The following is a 5,748-nucleotide window of genomic DNA, read 5'->3' on the forward strand; positions in this document are numbered from 1 at the left end:
TCATGTCCCCCTGGCGAGGTGGCCTTAAAAGGCCACAGAAGAAGAGGATGCAGACAGTCCTAATGAGACCTGATAGCCTAGCATCAGGTCAGGTAGTAGGGGAGGAGGGCTTCCCCAAATACTGGACTATAGGAAGGACATATAGGGGGGAAGAGGGAGGGAGGGTGAGACTGAGAGTAGATGAGGGAGAGGGCTACAGCTTGGATACAAAGTGAATAAATTGTAATTAATAATAATTATTATAATAACAATAATAATAATAGAGGAAAAAGAACTTCTACCTTGAATGGGCTCTCAATGCAACCTACCCCTTCAGCCTTCTTCGTGGGGTTGCTATTTCTGCATTCTTTTCATTCGTTTTCCTACAATTGCTCCTTTACTTTGAATTCAGGTGATGGCTATAATTTTCTCTTTCTTTCTTTCTTTCTTTCTTTCTTTCTTTCTTTCTTTCTTTCTTTCTTTCTTTTTTTTTAAGAAGACAGAATCTAGGGGACTGGGATGGGATGATGGCTCACCTGGCAGCGTGCTTTGTATGCTTTTGAGGGAAAGCATCAGTGCATATCTGTAACCAAACCAGTGCTAAGGCAGGGTCAGGGACTAGCAATCCCCAGGGCTCACTAACCAGCCAGTCTACCTGAATTGGGGAGCTCCACTTCAGTGAGAGGCAATGGCTCAAAAAATTAAGGAGGAGAAGAACTGAAGAGGGTAGTAGACACTGATTTCTGGTCTCCATCTACATAAACAGCATAACCACCTGTACTCTCATATACACTTATGCCTGTGAGGAGACAGACAGGACAGAGTCACACACACACACACACACACACACACACACACACACACACGAATGAAATGATCTCAAAATTTCTTAGATTCTCACTATTGAATCTGCACATCTTTTCAGGCTTAACTGGCTACCTTCCACACTCGCCAAGTCCGTTTTTCTACTTCCTGACCTACATACACTGCTGTGCTCTAGGACTCAGTCTTCAGTCCTTTTATTCCATCTCTTCCCTCTTTGTTCCCACAGTTTGCTGTTTGCTTCATTCTTTTTTTTTTACATTGACCTCTCAAATTTATACCGCCTTTTCTGTCCTTTGATGCTCACCTTAGCTTACTATTTGGCACCTCTGGTTTAATGTTTTTTTTTCTTTTTTTTTATTTAGTATTTAAATTTTAATTATTTCCTTTTGAAGGGGTGCAGATGAGTCTTTTAATAGAATAAAGAAAAAAAAAACCACAAAAAAAAAAAAAAAAACCCAGAACCACACTGCAACAACGTAGTTTTCCGGTTCCAGACAGCTCTGAGTTTCAGGTCTTCGCCTTGGAAGGCGGCCTGGACACACCTACAACCACAGCGTGGATCTTGTTCGCAGGGCTCTAGTGTCAACTGTCCCTGGGACTTCATGCTCTCCTGCTGCATCTTTTTCACTTCAGATACAAACACAGCTTCCGCTGAGGCCCTGGAGTTAATGCAGTTGGCCTTAACGGAAATCACGAAGTGTCCTCCATTTCGTAGGAAGGTGTGGGCAGTCAAGGCCCCAATCCGGTTTTGGTCTAGCTGGGCTGCATCAGCGAAGATCACATCCGCCATCGCGATAAGCATGTGGTACTTGTGTGGGTGCCAAGCATCGTCAATCACAGGGAGGGATGGTGTTCTTCTTCTTGACCAAGCTGATGAGGTCACGGCCAGAGCGGTGGGAGAACTCAACTGCACAGACCAGACCCTCCTGGCCTACAACATCAGACAAGTGGGAGACTGTGGTGCCCGAGGCTGCACCAAGGTAGAGCGCCTTGGCGCCCCGCCTTGATGTGGATCTGGTCTATGCTGCCTAGGATTGCTGCTGCCAGCTTGGAGCAGAAGGGTTTCCAGGCTCGGAACTCAATCTTATCATCTCCATACACGGGTCCTCCAGGGAACAGAATCTTAGTGAGAAGGGCATCCTCCTTTCTGCAATAGATAAAGACGCCTTCATGCCAGTGTGGCTCCACCATCACATTCTTCCCTGACTGGTTTCCTCTTTTGCCTCCCAGGCCACCACCTTGACCCTGGTTGTCCCCAGACTGGAAGCCTCCACCTTGGCCGCCGCCTCCTCCTCTGCCTCCTCCGCCTAGGCCTCCTTCTCTACCGCCTCTGTCACCAAAGCCTCCTCTGCCACCAAAGCCGCCACCACAGGGGCTGAAGCCTGGCTTCATTACTGCATTCTAGTCGCGCGGTTCCAGCAATCTGAGGCATCCCCCAACTCCACGAGTCTCAGGCTTTCACACGTAGAAAGCAACACATCTAATTATATTCTTTATCATATACATTTCAATGCTATTAATTTTCAGCATAGCTTCTAGGCTTCAAAGCAGACAGATAATACCATAAGAAATAATAAAAACACAATATAGAAAGATAATACAATTTTCCCTTTCCCTCAGTGATGATGAAATGACATAGTGTTTTTCCCATATTATAATTTCTTACATTTATGTTTTATTTATTACAATTTATTCACTGTGTATCCCAGCTTGTAGCCCCTTCCCTCATTCCCTCCCAATCCTGCCTTCCCTCCCTCTTCTCCTAACATACCCCTTCCCTAGTCCACTGATAGGGGAGGTCCTCCTCCCCTTCCCTCTGACCCTAGCCTATCAGGTCTCATCAGGATTGGCTGCATTGTCTTTCTCTGTGGCCTTGTAAAGCTGCTTCCCCCTCAGGGGAAGGTGATCAAAGAGCCAGCCACTGAGTTCATGTCAGAGACAGCCCCTGTTCCCATTGCTAGGGAACCCACTTTGTAACTGAGCTTAAACTTAGTCAACGTTTTAAGTTTAAAATCAACAAAGAGAATCTGTAAGTTACCCAAAAACGTTTATATGTTGTAAATGGTACTGTTACACACCCAGTTAGTTAAACACTATACAACTATAAACAGGATACAAGTTTCTGAGATGATTAAGTACTCATCTTCAAATAAAACTCTTACACTTTCCTTTGCAAATGTGACTTGTAGAAAGAAAATATTGTGTGCTGGGCAGCCTTTTCTGACTGTGATAAGCTGGAGTCATCTGGGAAGAGGAAATTTCAATAGACAAAATGCCTCCATCAAATTTCCCTGTAGGTAGCTTGTGAGACTCTGAGTAATAATTGACATGAAAGGGCTCTCCTTATTGTCAGTGGTGTCACCTTTGGGCAGATATCCCTAGGTTGTATACAAAAGCAAACTGAGCAAGCCATAGGGTATATGCCAGTAAACAGCATACTTTCATGAACTTTACTTCAGTTCCTGCCTCTAGGTCTCTGCCTTGAGTTGCTGTCCTGAATTCCCTTCATGATGGTTTGTAATCTGCAAGATAAAATGACCCTTTTCCTTCCCAAGTTGATTTTGGTTATTGTCTTTTTCACAGAAAAGTAGGGCACACTGCCAATGTAATACAGACAATATTATATGTGGCTTCTGATTTTACCAGACTGAGGGTTAGCTTAGTCATGTATCATTCATACATTTATTAATGTCTTCAACAAATACATACAAAGCACACTATGTGTTGCTAACTGTGTCCGAAAATGAGTCACGGATTAAAAAGACCATGATATTTCTCTTTGATTAATGGCACTAAAGAAAATATAAGTATAGCCAAGATCATCATACCAGAAACATCATAATTTCAAGTAAACATTATATATGGCAATCCAGAAGCATGCCACTTCTTTTTTAAATTCTACTTGGAAGGGTTGAGTTGGTGATTGACTATATGATTTTGGGTTTTCTATCCATCTATTCAGTCATAGAAAATATACTATCCAAAAGCAAAACATTACCGGTAAGTTGGGAAATCTACATAAAAAAATAATTCTGGTCCTAGAGATTAAAGTATAATCAGTGACTGTTTAAAGAAGACCAAACATTCCCAGAGAAAAGAAAACACCTTGAAAACAGATGCATAGCACACTACAGAAAAATATTTAATAACCGAACTATGAGACAGTACATTATGAAGATTAGTATCTACACTGAAGAGAACATATTCATTATTTTAATTTTATCCTTAGCTTCCTTTCTTTGATGTTCTTCAGTTGAAAGTCTGTCAGATGAACTTCCTTTTAACCATACTAATCCAAGAGAGAGACTCCTGGCATTTTTTCAAATTATTCATGCATGCTGCATGGAATTTCCTCTTAAAAGGAATTCTCCCATACAGCAGTATGCTGCAAATTGTTCTGCTATTACTTTTTTTTTGGAAATAAATATAATTAAACTTTATGACTAAATAATTTAGATCAGTTAAATATAAAATTAAGCTTCTGCTTCTTGCAACTCTTAGTGGTGCTCATTATGATGTGAGCAGGACCAACTGTAGTGTTCTAATTATCTACATCAGTGAAGTGCTTTAGGGTGAAAGACATTAAGTTTGTGACTATTTTGTAAAGAGAGATTCATGAAGTCATACACACATAAACACGAGTGTATATGTGTGTATTCGTGCTATAGGAATATATCCAGTATGAAATAACTCTGAAGATTGTACCATTTATTAGCTGTGTCTCAAGAATTTCAAAGTGAAAATGACTTCTCTCTAGTGTGCATTTGAGGTATTTTGTATTTAAAGGCCAATACCCATAAAAACATACTAGTGAGACACTGGAGAGTCAGTCATCATTAAGAATATTTTACTAAGGTTGTTGCTCATTAATTAATTTATTTACTTTACATCCTGATCAGAGCTTCCTCTCCCTCATCTCCCAGTCCTCCCTCTGACTTCCCCTCTACCTATGCCCCCCACTCTTTCTCCTCAGAAAAGGGGACACCTAGCATGGATATCAGCCCTTGACATAACAAGTTGTAGTAGAACTGGGTATGTCTTCTCTTGAGGCTTGACAAGGCTGTCCGGTTATGGGAAAGGGATGTAAAGGTCAGGTAACAGAGTCTGAGACAGCCCCTGCTCCTGCTGTTAGGGGGCCCACATGAGGACCAACCTGCACACCTGTTACATATATGTAGGGAGCCTAGGTCCATCCCATGCATGCTCTGTGGTTGATGGTTCAGTCTCTGAGACCCTATGGGCCCAGGTTAGTTGATTCTGTAGGTATTTTGTGGTGTCCTTGACCTCTCTGGCTCTTTCAATCCTTCCTCCCTCTCTTTGACAAGACACTCTGAGCTCTGCCTAATGTTTTGCTATGGGTCTCTATATCTGTTTTCATCAGCTGCTGGATGAAAGCCACTTAGATGACAGTTATGCCCTCCTGTCTGCAAGTATAGCAGGATATTATTTATAGTGTCAGGGATGGATTCTCTCTCTCTCTCTCTCTCTCTCTCTCTCTCTCTCTCTCTCTCTCGACATGGGACTTAGGTTGGGCCAATCATTGGCTGGACATTCCCTCACTTTATGCTCCTTCTTTATCCCTTTACCCTTTACAGGCAGGACAACTTTTGGGTTGAAGGTTTTTTTTTGTCTGTTTGTTTGTTTTTTGTTTGTTTGTTTTGTATTGTTTTTTTGGCCTTGGTTAGTATCCGCATTCCTTCTTCATTTGAAATCTTGTCTGGTTATAAGAGGTGACTTTTTCATGTTCCGTACCCCCTATTGCTAGGAGTCTTGGGAGTTTCCATTGTTCTAGATTTCTAGTTTGTCCCAGAGATACACGAGATATGCCCCCCTCAACTGATTACAGTTCTTTCTCCCAGGTTGTTGCTTCTTGATCATAGCAGTTTTATTTGTAATAGCCAGAAACTGGAAACTACCCAGATGTCTCTCAACCCAACAATGAGT

At 41.9% G+C, this 5,748-nt stretch overlaps 1 pseudogene; it reads right to left on the reverse strand.

The window, feature by feature from the left end:
* Positions 1–1,311: 1,311 nt before the first annotated feature.
* On the reverse strand, positions 1,312–2,199 carry LOC110539858 (rRNA 2'-O-methyltransferase fibrillarin-like; annotated as a pseudogene).
* Between the last annotated feature and the right edge of the window lie 3,549 nt (positions 2,200–5,748).

This window comes from Meriones unguiculatus, chromosome 10, assembly GCF_030254825.1.
Source record: "Meriones unguiculatus strain TT.TT164.6M chromosome 10, Bangor_MerUng_6.1, whole genome shotgun sequence".
Lineage (NCBI taxonomy): Eukaryota > Metazoa > Chordata > Mammalia > Rodentia > Muridae > Meriones > Meriones unguiculatus.